General features: G+C 56.5%; 1 long non-coding RNA gene across 1 annotated transcript in view; it reads left to right on the forward strand.

The window, feature by feature from the left end:
* The window catches only part of LOC310883238, a 50,531-nt gene that overhangs the window by 17,724 nt on the left and 18,537 nt on the right, over positions 1–14,270 (forward strand). Inside the window, exon 2 of the long non-coding RNA XR_014573395.1 lies at positions 1–14,270. This exon is cut by the window's right edge and continues 18,537 nt beyond it. This is a non-coding gene — a long non-coding RNA (uncharacterized lncRNA).

Below are 14,270 nucleotides of genomic sequence, written 5' to 3' on the forward strand. Positions count from 1 at the left end.
GTCAGGATTAGCTCACTCAGAGGCGGGTCTCCCACCCACAGCACAGCAGCGACCATCGCACGGCGCATCCAGACCCGACCTTTCAGGTGTTCCCGCAGGAGCTGCCATGGAAGCGCTGGGCCATGCGTGACCAAGAAAGTCCTTGGTTGCTCTTCACAGACAGAAATCTGCGTGGTTTTATTTTCTGTTTCTGGTTGTTGTTATTCTGTTTGGTGCAGGCACTGGATGGGCACACTTAGCCCAGCCAACATAAATAAAAACAGGGGGAGATAAGACGCCAGGATTGTTTAGAAGGGAACAACTTACAGCTGCAGCAGCCACAGGGTTTCTTTATTTATTTAAGGTCCTTTTAGATCCTCAGTCGACTACTGAAAAGTAAAAGGAAGGAAGAAAGAAAATCCAAAACCATCACATTGATTGGCGAGCCACTTTGGGCACTGCGACAGAGCTTGAGTGAATGGGATTCAAGGCAGGTAGAATAAAATCAGGACAGTTCAGAAAACAAGTACAAAATTTCCTCAGCATCCTTGAGAAAGACAATTGCCCCTCTTAAGATACGGGCCACAGAATTCAATCCACACCACAAGTAGCTCAAATAGGAAATCGGAGTCAATACTAAGAAAATATTAGAAGAATATTCCTGAATGATTCTGTGAAATACATCTAACAATACTCTCTTAAGCCAGAAGGATACGTAAATAAGCAGCAAGAAGGATGTACGCACGATTATAAGCCCTCATTCCACTTAAAAGAAAGTAGTAGGAAAGTTAATTGTACGCCTTGTCTTTTCCTTCCCCATAGAGGACAATGGAGAGATTCCTATTCCGAGAGCCCTTCTCACAGGAAATCAGGACGTGGCCTTAGCAGACACCAAAATCTCCGAGGAGGAAGTTATGACCGAGCGGGGGAACTCACGGGCACTAAATCACCGGGGCCAGATGGTATTCAGCTGCAAGCTCAGAAGGGAATAAAGCCTCCGGTGATGGACTAGCGACACCGCTTCACAGTAACTGCTGCTGGAGGCTATAAAGTCAGCAAAGTGGTGCTGGTCTTTACAATCTCCCTGCATAGTCCCCAAATACCAGCCATTAAACCTCGCAAGGTTGACTTCGGTCGGCTTATTGGAAGTCTGTTTAAGGGTAAAACGGCACAACAGTCGGATAACGCAGTGCTGCTAGTTCAGCGAGACTTCTTCAAGGTAAACGGTTCACAGCTAGACAATGCACTATTTAAAGTTCTCTAGGAGTTGTATAAGTTCAGGAACTTCACCTTGGCCCTTTACAAAATGGTGAATTCAACTTCCATACGCAGCCAAAATAAAAGGGAGAATAGGAAGGGTGTGTTTTCAGTTAGCTTACGAGATCGGGGTTATAGGAACGGAGTGAAAAGGCCTGCCAAGGAACCTGACAGGTATCGGAGCAGGGCTGGCAAGGAGCAGCCCCCCAGACGATGCTAACAGTGTACGCCAGGCACCGGTGGCAATCAGGACAGGTTTGCATCCCTCCTTGCTTTCCTCCCACGGACAGAATTGTCCAGCTGGAAAGGAAAACAGCGGTGTGAGTTTCACCTTCCCCAGCAGCACTGCCAGAGCCCCGGGGAGAACACACCTCGGCTGCTGTCAACGCCTGCAATTTAATCCCACAGGTCTTCTGATATTTAGTGGGTTTTATGAAGCCTTCAGTCCCAGAGTCGAGTGCTTATGCCCATGACCCATACCTTTAAAGGAGAATTCCTCTAGCCCTCGTGAGTTTTTAGAAAAATGTGAAAGGGTAAAAGCTAGAGCATCAAAACCAAGAAGTAAAACAATGAAACAAGGTAAGAAAACAAAGAGGAAATACTGCCCCCACACACCTGTATTTGATTTTCCTGACTTTCATGCTAATCTCCAAGTTTTGGGTGCCTGACTCCTGAAAACTGGAGCGCTTCCAGTTGACAGCACAGATCCAGGCTTAGACACCGACAGAACCTAGTCCAGAAGCTGCCACAATGACAGCAAATATTCGCATTTCCCTTCTTTTTCTAAAGAGGAGGGAATGGAAAAGAAAGGACAACAAAAAACAAATGGACTCCAGGGATGCAGGGAATGCACAGGTATTGGGAATGTTTTCTTCAGATGGAGACTTCCAGCCTGCGCGCTCCGTAATTTAATTCGGAAAAGCACATTGTAAAGCAACGCTTTAGAGGATGGGGGGTTGGTTTTTTTCTTTTTTTTTTCTTTTTTTTTTTTTTCAGAAGGAAATATTGACACTGCCCGTCGACAGCTTCCCAGAGGGGTGCAGTGTCAAAGCATATTAGCCTACTGCAAATGAAAAACCAGATGCAAAGTCTGAGGCCTGGGAGCAGCAAAGCTTCAGCAGCAGCCCAAGCTTTCTGCGTGCTAATTCAGTTTAGGGGAACGCTCAGGCTCTTTGCTTTTCAGCAAACAGGTAGGGCTTCTCCCCCCCAAGCTCCTTGTAGGAGCAACTTAGAAATAAGCAGCGTGTATAGAGTTTTGGTCCAGATTTCCAAAGTTATTTAGAGGGCAAAAGGACTGAGAAATATGCTTCAAAGGATTTAAGAAGAACATCTATAACGAATGAAGTGCCCTACTCCTTTTGGCTTTGTGGGATGGTTAGGTGTATAGAAACACTTCCACGTACCTGGTCTCTCTCTGGTGGTCAGCCATCCTTTCTCCCTGCACCAGAAACACATTTTTTAAGGATGCATTAAATGAACACAGCTTCTACGGGTCGTTTCCTTACATTTGCTCTTCCATTCTGGCTGTGAGAACTAACTAAATCATTTCATTGCAGGGCACCCATCAGAAGGCACTGATCAACAGGACAGGGCAGGAAGATTTTAATGCAAAACAAAACGTGGCTGCAAAGGCACCAACGCACCACGAGATGAAGGTGGGCAGCAGGCGCTGTCACAGCCCGGGGCTGGAAACAGCACAGAGAGAGCCCAGGGAGAGGCTGGAGCGGCTCTGGAGGCACTAAGCACAGCTGGGGATGCAACCACCGAGCCCGAGGTCCTGCCTAGCACTGCACCCCGCAGGATAACCCACCTGAGCTCTGACGCAGCACGTGTCACGCCCCGGGGATGGAGCAACCAAGGCGACTGCCTGCCAGCGGGGAGCCTGCAGGAGCGGAGAGAGCATTATTTTTCTGCCCAACAACACAGGTCTGGGTGGGCAGAGCATTGCCTTTGTCTTGGGTTCAGCTCCGGAGGCGTAAAAAGGCAGGGCCGGGAGCTCTAACCACGGCGCTTTGTCTCACACCGAGACAGAAGGAGCAGAAGTCTCCTGCACGCAGGGTGCCCCAGAGACTTCCCGGGCTCTGGCTCCGCTGCTCGTGCATGGAGGGAGGCAGAGCTGGCAAGCCTTCCGGCAGAGCCTTGGCCCAGCTGCAGCACAGCAGTGACCTGCCCTTCCATCTGCTCGCTGCGAGCGTTTGCAAAGGACAGGCCAAAAACGCCGGCAGCTCCAGGAGCCGTTCCCCCGTGACTGGATAGCACGACGCGGTATGATATAACACGGTAATAAAAACCCCAAGGAAAGTCTCCCAAGTAGATATCATCCCCTTCCGAAGACGGCTCCCCCCATGCCCCTGCGCTCGTGTCCCTGGACTCGGATCCCCCCGTGCTTCGGGTGACAAGCAGCAGCACTCCCACACCGACGTGTGCACGCACAGGACCTATTCCCCATGACCCGGCGCTGACAAGGAAGGAGGGCAGGGAAACATTTTGCCAAGGCTTGCTTCCCCCCTCGCTATGCCTCCCTCCTGCTCCCGTCCGTCCTCACGGTGATGGATGGCTATTGGTTCTGGCTTCATCCGACAGAGAAATCTGTCACCTCATGCCAGGGAGAGGTGACAGCAAATCCATCAGCATGGAGACAGCAGGTGCTTGCGGATCGCTTTCAAGGCCACTGGGGGCTGGATTCTTCTTTGCCTCCCGCCTCTCTGGTTCCTCTGTCCCCCTCTTTTACACAAGTCTCAGTAAATCATCATTTGAACAAACCCATTTGGCCCCTACTGCATATCCAAATGCCAACAGCTCTGAATTTGTGCTTTATTGTCTTGCTCTTGAAAAAAACAACGAGGCCTTCCACAAGAGTGGCTCACTAGAGGTTCCCTTTTGGCCCTCCTGATACCTCTAAAGCCTGGGTGCAAGCTCAGGTGGTGTCCCTAGGGATTTTGCGTGTATAATGGCACTGAGAGGAACCACAGAGGAACACACTCATCAAAACAGCAGCTTCCTATCTGGGGTAGTCTCAAGAGTGGAATCGCAGAGGATGCAGTAAGGCAGGACACTGACAAACGAAACCACGGCTGACAAAGCAGGGCAAAACGTGCTCCGTTCTGCGCTTACTGCACACCAACCACCTTGCCCAGCCCTCTGAAAATAATATCAGACTCCTTTCAGGTGGGCTCTCTGCCAGCTGACATCCGGGCAGAGGGTGCCAGCCACCCCCAAACCGATGCCCACCTCTCCCTTCACCTCTTTGTGCCTCCACCCCCCCCAGGACAACAGCATTTATCTCCCTGGGAGCGCGAGGCGAGGCTTTACCGATTGATAAGCACAAGGCTGTTGGAGATCCTCCAACAACAGGCCCCAGCGAAGCACCGTGCGCCCAGACAAGTGCTTTTCCTGCTGCTCCCATACGCTAGGACGTGATTATTGTCCTTGTGCCAGCGCTACTTAGAGAGGGAGCCGGAGCCAGCCCTCCTCTTCCAGGGCTCGCCTGGCTCTCCAAAGCCCCTCATACCTGGGGGGTCTGAGCCTGTTTAGCATTCTCCGATCCTGAGGGCAGCCAGGGGCGTCAGCATAATGAACAGCAGCTTCTCCTCCTGCTCTGCCTCCTCGCAAAGGCACAAGGGGACATCCCGGTTGATTGTGAATTGCTTCTGACACACGCGGGACGTGAAAAAGGCGGCGGCGTGCTGCCGGCAATGCCCCATTCCCCTGCGCCCCCTCCAACGCACCTCAGTGCCCCGTGGTGGTGGAGAAGGCAGGCGCCCGGGTCCCTGCACAGCCCCCCCACAAGGTGTGTGCAGCCGCACCGAGATCCCCGGTGACAAACTCCTGAACGCCACGCGCCGTAGTGCGCCGCGGGCTGCTCCGGCACCCCAAAACAACAGGCTGCCGCCACCCGAAAGCGGCTTTAAATTCCACCCGCGAGCCAGCAAAGTGAATTACGCGCTCAGAGCTGCGCAAGCTTAAAAACAAAGTGGCCCTTAAAAAAACTGGAATTTTTCAGTGCCTTTTTTTTTTACTTTTAAATAAATTTTGCTGCCCTCCGAACCGTGACACGAGACACCAAAATTGCTAAAGGTATTAGAGAAATCATGCCCTGCGTTTCTGATGAGCGAAGCGCGAGGCTGCTGGCAAAGCAACTGCACGGTCCTAACGCCACAGATGAGCCGTGCCCTTCAGTTTCTCACCATCCCCGACGACGGATCACATCCTCATTATTTGCACCCCAGTTACACCAAGGAAGGAGCCACTAAGTGCAGATGCTCAAATTCTCAGATCCCTGCCGTGAAGGGGAGCTGGGAGACATCTGGGGGGTTGAGGCAGTTCGAGTTTGGGCTCTGCAGATCGCTCCCCTCGCAGTTCCCTGCCGGTGCTGGGAGCGAGGAAGGTCTGGCTGCCAGCAGGGGAAGGCCGGGGAGGTGCCAGCAGTAAAACTGCAGCTGAGACCTACAGCGGGAGGAACCTGGGCACTGCACGAGGATAAAGGCTGGGGGCAAGGGGCTGCCACGGCAGAACGCTGGCAGTGAAACAGAAAGACAAGCTCGGAAGGAGTCCCGCGCCCCGATGGAAGAGGGAAGGCAGCTGGGGAGGGGGGCGACAACCCGCCCGCCCCACCACAACGCAGTTGGGATCTCCTGAGCGCTCACAGCCGGGGAGTCCCGCTGCACCCAGACCCTTTGCGGCGGCAGAGCAGCGGGGTGAAGGCGTCCAAGCTGACTGCAAGTTTCCTGGCCGTGGCTCCCCGTCCATCGCGGGACGCGGCTGGGGAGAAACACACCTGGGTGGCGGCCAAAAGCAGCGCCTGGCCAGGACCCCGGGCTCGCAGCGAACGCCCTGCAGGTTCCAAGCGAGGGCCGGGACACACGGAGACCCTGCTGGACTCCAGACTGCCGAGCGCAGGATGATTTATGGCTCCTTGCAGATGGCATGTTCCAGCCAGAGGGCTTCAGACCAGAAAAATGAGCGCCTCCTGCTTCCTTAAAGGGGCAGCTCGGCTTCAGCGCTGCAAACTTACTGCAAAGTTAACTGCCTTAGCATTTTAATATTTTAAGCGCTGACCCCTCATTGATTGCGTTCAGCCTTTTAAATCTTTAATTTACTTATTTATTTGGGTTTTAAACCTTGCCTGCAATTGCAGCTAATTAAAAAGCTCATTAGTCGGCATCCTGAGCTGATTCCCTGGGCTTTATGTACTGTACAGTATGCCTCCTGTGAGCTTAAACCACGGCTGGGACTGCCTGACTTGCTTCCTACCTCCCCAGCTTTATGAGGTGTTCCATATTTTGGAAGACTATTCCCCCTTCCCCTGATTTTTTTTTTTAAACTACCACTCGCCGCAGCCCTCAGGAAACCCAGCAGCCGCTCTGGCTGCACACGGTAGCTGCGCCACCAAGTTATTCACGGCTGCTCTTAGCCCTGCGCAGAGCCCAGGCCTCCCCGTGCCTGCAAAAGGGGCATTATGTGCGGACACCAAAAATCCCGAACAGACGCGTTTCTAGCGTCACACCCAGCGGTCGCCTTGCCCAAGCGTGCCGTTAACGCGTTCAGCGGGAAATTCCATCCCCGTGAAAGGCAAACCCCGAGGGCTGAGGGCAGAGCTGGGCAAGACGGGCCCTGACCTCCCGCACCACGGGCACGGCCCCAGCCCCGCGGCCGGAAACCTTGCCCCGCTGCCCAGCGGGGACCCGGGGAAGGACAGGACACTTACCTGGCCCTGCCCTACAGCACCCTGCCTCCTGCAGGCACACACGCTGACTTTCAGACACCTCTCCGTTCCGCTTACACGGCTGGGAACTGGCTATTCAGTTCACCTAGCAATTAGGCCGTACGCCCGTGCTATTTATCGATCCACGGCGACTTATTGATGGTTCTGGCATGTCGGAGCCCCCCGATGGTCGGAGCCACCCAGGAAGGAGCAGGGCTCCTGCTCCCTGTATGGGCAGCAGGGCGAAGGACCAGAGCGCATCTGCTGGCGATGGGGTTTGGCACCAGCTCAGCCGTCATGTTTTCGTTTTACAAGGTCAAAACCAAAACCACCTCTGGTTTGGGTTTTGCATTCCTGCCTACAGAAACACGAGAGGATTTCAGACTTCGCAACCCCCCTGCACACACCCCACATCCCCTGCCTTCCCAGCTCGCTGGCTTGTGACCGGCAGCGTTAAAATAACCCTCTCCTCCTCCCCTGATTTCTGTCTTGCCTCTACAACTGCTAAGAGAATGAAGTAAAAGCGGGTAGACCAAGGCCGTTCTCAGTCCCCTGCTGGCCTAGCACGGTCCAGCCCAGGACGGTGATGAGAAAGGCAAACACGGCTCTGCCCAGCTCATCCCAGACAGGCCAGAGTGAATTCACAACAGGGTTTGGTTCTACAGAAGTCATGATGATCTACAAAGGTAATCCTAAACCCTAGAACATCCCTCACTTTCCTCTTATGTCCTTACTAACCCTACAGTCCCCCCCAGAAAGGCACACCTGTAGGGCTGACTCCCCTTGGCCGCCTTTGCACTGCTGATGCTGCCCTGGACCAAGAAGCAGCAGCGAGGAAGGGCTGCGAGAACCCAGGAATGAGTGAGGGAAGGTTACAGACACCCAGAAACCGAAGCGGATTCCCTGCAAGAAACCCAGGGGGTCCGTCAGGAGAGGAGGGGGGAAGCCGGGGTGGGAGCAGCAGGAAGCGTGCATCGGGGCCGAGCCGTCTCGTCGGCCTGGAGGAGCCGGGGGAGCAGACCAGGTTGGAAGCATTTCAAAAGGTTTGTGTTTGGCGGAGCCGGCGGCTGGAACAGCAGCCGCCGTTACGGTCAGGACTGAGGTTGCTGGCAAAGCCCGCGGGCTGACTGGGGATAAAAGTGTCTCCAGTGCTCCTCTACGAGCTCCGCGGCCAGAGCCGCGCTGCTGAGCCCCCCGCTTCCCTCGGCACCAGGCAGCCCCTGCCCTGTTTTCCAGGAGAAAAAAAATAAATCCCTGGAAACCCTCTCCTCCTGCAGAGGCACACACAGACCCCTCTGTCTGCGGCGGGCAGCAGCTTTCCAGCAGCTGCCTTCAGGGGACAAGCCCCTGCACACACGCAGCTCCGCCTCGTGTGCTTTATCGGCGTGTCAACTGGAGGTTACGCGCTGCTGCAGGCACCGCTGAGCCTGCTGAAGGCCAAAAGGGCCTCGGGTCCGTCCCCCCCACCTCCCCTTTCCCACCACGCTGCTGCTTTCCTTTGCTGGAACAGAGCGGGCGAGCTGTTACTGCCGGTCTGGCCGAGCGCGGTGCTTTTTGGCGGTCACAGGCCTTGGACCTCCGCCAAGGTCCGTCCCGGGGGACGTCGGGAGCGCTTTGAAAATTAAATCTCTCAAGAGCTCCCGGGGCTGCGAATGCCACGATGCTGCCTGACCTTGGGTTAAACCCGGCGGAAGAGGAGCAGGAGCGGCGGCGGCTGGCACGTTGCTGGCCTCAGATAACTCCCGGGAAGAGGAGCCCCTGCAGGGAGTCGGGGAAGAGGCGGCGCAGAGCGGGAAGGCGAGCGGGGGGCTGCTGCCCCGCGGGGGGACTGCCGGGGGACGGAGCGTTCCCTGCCAGCGCCGGCGGGTTTTAGCTCCAGACGCTTCGATGCCTCCTGGGAGCAGCATGTAATGTTCTTGCCTGGGTTTGAAAGGGGAGTCTGAGCAGCGAGAAAATGGCATCTCGTGGGGTAACGCCGGAGCACTCCTCCCAGTGCTGGCCCTGCTCCTTAAACACGAGCTTTTGGCAGTAAGGGTCCACCTCGCCCCTGGCACACGAAGCTGCGCCTCCGCCCTTTTCCAGCGTGCCCTGTGGCCAGGCTCAGCCCTCAGGGTACCTGTCCCTGCTGTATTCTCAGTCCCCGTTTCCATCCGTGCTCTATTACCTCCTTCCCCACCCACGGTTATCTCCTGATATCCGGCAGAAACACCAGGAGGCCTGATCCTGCGGTGCTTCCACATCCTCTAAGAGGAAAGCTCCTTCCTCTTGGGGACGGGGAGGTCTAAACCAAACTCAGCGCTTCAGGATGCTGCACTTGGGAGGCACCTTCCTCCAGGGGCTTTCCTGAGCAGTGTGCCATAGCCCAGCCAGCGGGGAGGGCGGGCAGCGCACGGCCTGGCGGCCTCAGGAGTCAGCTGGCTGCGGGGAGGCTGCAGGTGCCTTTGTGCACGACTGTGCTTTGTCATGGAAATTCTGCAGGTCTCCAACGTCTCCGCTGGAAATGCTGCAGCTGATGAAACCTCTTCAGCTTCTCCCCCTCACCGCAGGCAGCCCAAGATGGGGGGGGGGGGCACGAGAGGGATTGATGGATGGACCCCGGGAGATGCTTTGGGGTCAAGTCCATCTGCCCTCTCCCGTGCGGAGCGTGCTGGGCTGGGCGAGGCGCGCACACGTCTCATTGTGCTCTGCTGCACAGCCTCTGCTCCAGCCGCCCTCCCCGCAGCCCCGTGCCCCCCAGGGCTGGCTGATTATTTTTGGCTGGGGCCGGAGGCCTGGAGGCTTCTGAGCACCACGACATTTGTGCAGCATTTCCCCGACGCTCCCTCCCCTTTCGGTCCCCCCCCGCCCCCGGGTGCAGTCCCAGAGAGACGATCCAGATGGAGCCGCCCAGCCGCCCTCTGATCGAGCCGGGGAGATTTGTAATTAGGACTCGGCGGCTATTATCCCGTGACAGCTGAGGGTGGTATCCAGGCAGCCCGGAGGCCGCGGGAGGAATGCGGGGGGTTTAGGGAAGGAGGGAAGATGCCGAGTGCTTTTCAACCGTGCCATATTGCACCAGCCCCGGTGACAACATCCCACCTGCCAGGCCCGCTTCCAAGGGCAGCGTCGGTGCAAAAGGGCAAGGATGGGGGAAGGAGCAGGGAGAGGACGGCGGGGGGGGGTACAGAGAGCAGGGGAAGAGACGTGGAGGCCCAGCAGCGCAGCCAGGACGCCCTGCTGGAGCACGGGGGGAGCCGGGTCCGATTTCAGAGCTTGTCCCCAGGCCGGGGCCGCGGCGGCGCCATCCCGGCTTGGCGTTCCGCGGCCCAAATTCCCCTGGGTGACACCCGGCTCTGGAGCGCAGCCACGGCGGCTGGGGCGGCCCGAGAGCGGAGCAGGTGTCGCCGCGCTCCCCCCACGCTCCCCGGGTTTGTGCAATCACAGCCCGTAGTCCTAAAACGGGGCCCTCCTGCTTGAAAAAGCCACGGCGCCTGGAGCCAGGGGCCCTTCCAAACGTCTGCTTTACTGCCAAGCCTTCGGAGAGGCTGAGAGGATCAGGCTCTCTCTCTCCTCAGCTCCTTTCTCGCTCGCTCTGTCTGCTGCTGCCAGAGCCGTGGCACCTCCACCTGTCTCTTCTGCTCCAGTAATTCCCACGCCTGCCCGCACGCCGGGAGCAGCAAGGGCTGGAGCAGCAAGGGCTGGAGCAGCAGAGGGCTGGCCGGATCAGACCCAGCAGCTCTGCGTGCGCAGGGTGCAGACAGCTTGTGCCACGCACAAACCACGCCCCGGGACCTCGGGATCCGGCGTCTCCAGCTGGGAAGGGCAGTTTGCCTTCCACGGAAAGCCAGGACTCCCGCTGCCCTGAGATGCTCCAGCCTTGCCGTTCTCGACTTTGCTCCACCACAGCACACCAGACCTCAAAACAAGCTCTAAATCTGTTAGACAAACCGTAAGGAAAAGTAAAGCCCAACGCAAGCCATCCCGCAGACAGCCCTCATCAGCTAGGTATCAGCCCTGGGTGGCAGCAGAAAATTAACAGGGGCCAACAAGGGACATGAGCAAACAGTAAATCACCCCCCTAAAGCAGGGTGCACGATCAGCAGCCATCTCCCCACGACACACGGCGCTGAGCTCAGCGATGTCCCAGCCAGTGCACTCCTTCCCCCCTTTTCCAACGCGGTTTGCATCGCTGCCGGCTCGAGCGCCCTACAACGTGTTGCTTATTTCTGGCTGGAGACCTCTGCGCGGCTTCCCCTCCTGGCCCCGCAGATCAAACACGGGCAGGCTCTGCCCTCGGAGCAGAGCGAGCCAGGTTCACAAGGGGCAGGGGAGAGGGAAGAAGAGGCCCGGGAGGAGGTTTCATGCCCCAAAGCATCTCCGCCAGCCCTCCCTGCGCAGCGCTGCCGCCAAGGCCGGAGGAAGTGAGTCACGGCCGGGGTCGGGGGGGGGGCTCGCAGCCCCCCTGGAAAGGCCCGGAGCAGCGGCCGGGCTGTGCCGAGGGATCAGCCAGCGTTCGGTTCCTGTTTGCATCCCAAGCGAATCATTCCCAACAGCTGTCACCGTGCCTGGCTGCGCTACTCATGTGCTTTCTATTAGCTGAGAAAACAAGCCGGGCTGCTGCCGAGCGTGGGGGAGTGCAAGGGGAGGGGGGGGAACCTGGGAAACCCGGCGGCGCGTTAACCCCACGCACCAGGCGCTGCTTTCCCCGAGCGGGAGCAGCCACCAGGCACAGGGCCCTCGGCCCCACAGCCTGTCCCTCCACTCGGCGTCCCAAACGCGCCTTCGGAGGATGTCCCGCAGCCTGCCCGGCTCCCACGTTCCTCAAAAGCTCCAGCCCTCCGCCTGGCAGCGCCGGCTTTCCAAGAAGGATTTTGAGAGAGCGCGACCCAGAGACGCCAACCCAGCCAGGAGCTGCGGCTCCAACAGCCGGGGGAAGCTCGGGGCAGGGCAGAGCAGGGTGTAAGGGCCTTCGGCAGCAAAGAGCCGCAGGAAAAAAGCCCAGGCCAAGCGGCAGGCAGGTCGCAGCCTCCCTGCGTGACCTCCTCCGTGCCTCAGTTTCCCCCCTTCCGCCCAGCAGGGGTGAGGGGAAGGCAGGGGGCTGGCAGGAGCCTGTAGGCTCTCCAAGACCCTTGGTGTGCTGGGAGGAAAGAGGCTATAGACATGCAAAGCGTGGCTTTTAATTGAAAGAGCACAAAGAGAACGGCTCAGGCTTCGCTCCCCTCCCGCCCGGGTCACTCCCCTATGGGAAAAATGCTAGGGCTGTGCTTTCCACCTCAGCCAAAAATAATCAGCGAGCTGCAGGGGGCAGAGGGCCTGGGGAGGGAGGGAAAATTTCTCTTCCCAGGCTGCCAGAGCAGAGAGGCTGCAGCTCATAATGAGAAATGCATTCCTTCCCTCCCCGGTCCCTCTCCTGCAGCCACCTCGTCACAGAAAAGGCGTATGGGGCCAGCTCCAAAAGACGCGGGAGTGTGAAGCCTAATCCAGGGCTCCTCTGCTTCCCTGCGAGACACGGAGTCTGCGAACTAAAATAAGATGTTTGTGCAGTAATCCCGCTGCTGCTCTCGGATGGCCTCCAGCCCCCACCAGGCACAGCTCGGGGTGAATGGAAAATACCAAATTGTGCTGAATGGACAAAGGGCCGTACGGCTGCACGGAGGGGCTGGGCACCCATCCCCTTCAGACGCCTGAGCAGCGCCGTTGGCTCCTCAGCTATTGCAGGAGCCAGCCCAATTACTGCTCTCCTGGCTCTCAAAACCACTCCACGGGCTTCCAGTACACTGACCTAATAGACCTGAAGTAATAATTCAACGGCAGCGAAGTGTTTGTGAGGCTGAAATCCCATTTCTCAAAGAAACATGGCACTTGAGGGACTGAACAGCACTGACTTCTGATGATTTTTAAGCAAAATCTTCCAAAAGTGGAATTTAGCCACCTGAAAAAAATCACTCCCTGTCTCACCTCTGCTCATTCATCCACCTTCAGAGCCGCACACCGTACTACCATAAATAAACAAGCACTCTCCCCTGCAGCTCCAAAACACCTTCCCAAATTTGCTCTTACACCATTCCCTCCTCGTGCCTCTCGAGAGCATCCGTCCCTTGCCAGTGTCACTATGGAGCTGCCCGGTGGATGGCTCTGCATGGAGGTTTTTGGAGAGATACTCTGTAAATAAAAAAAAAGCCTCAGACACTATTCAGCTCATTTTGATTAAATAAAACCGTCTGGTTTTAATCCAGCCACGGAGAAAAGGAAGCTATTCAGTTACGGCTTACAGTGCAGGCCTGGGTCTTTACAATATGATGGGTCTTTGTGACACCTGGGTCTCCGAGCTGCGTCGAGCGCTGCACGAGATGCTTTCCTGACTCCACACCTCAAGCTCCTCAGCTATTTACTGATAGGGGACAGCAATACTTTCTGTCTTAGTAAAAAGAGCAGTAAGAGAATCGTTCTTGGAGATTTAAAATGGAATCACCAAGCTTGGGAACTGCTGAACGCCTCCGCCCTGCTACGCCTGCACCCGGGGAATTTTACCTTCTGCTCTCTGGCCAGCTAGCGTCCCGCACACATTCACAGCACAAACCCACCTGCGTTTGCTTTTGGATTTGACCCATATACACTGAAACTAATGCAGAGTCTTAGCCCAGTATTCTACCAGAGCCCAGCGCACTCTTTCCAGTAAGATCCAGACTAGAGAAGAGCGCAGAAGAGGCCTGCTAACGCAGGCAATACGGGTCCTTGTTCAGTATTTGCATGCCAGTCACGGCCAGGTAAAAATGAAATTCGCATTGGTTCCACCATCACCTACAGCTGGAACCACACCAAACCATTCTCCCGTATTTTGTTTTACTGTGGGGAAAAAAGCCAAGAAAAAAAGCCTAAGTTATCAAAGCAGCCATACAGAACAGTGGGAAATGGAATAAAGGGAAAGCAGCAAACTGGTAACTAAACCCAACCCACAGCTCCACACGGGACATCGGGGCACGTGCAGAACACTCCTCAGTGTCAATACAAGCTTTTTCTCCAGTCTTAGGCAGGAACTCCTCACCCCACGTGTCTGCCGAGCAGGGTGTGGGCAACAGACTGTCACGCTTATCTGTGCTGTAGATAACCTCGGGACGCACACAGGAGTTCATTCTCGACACGGTCTCTGTGCTTTCACTGCTAAATAGAACAAGTCTGTGTCCCAGGACAGCTGAGGCGTGTGCTGTGAAGCACATGGGTGCTTCCACCTCCCCTTTTCCAGGAGCTGGGGCTGCCACAGCCCATACCCTGCAGGAGCGCTGCGCTTTGGTTTCTCCAGGATCCTGTTGCCACCCCCTTGTCTGCGATTGTTGTGTTTCAAACCACCACG

Source organism: Anser anser (assembly GCF_964211835.1).
Source record: "Anser anser genome assembly, chromosome: 17".
NCBI lineage: Eukaryota > Metazoa > Chordata > Aves > Anseriformes > Anatidae > Anser > Anser anser.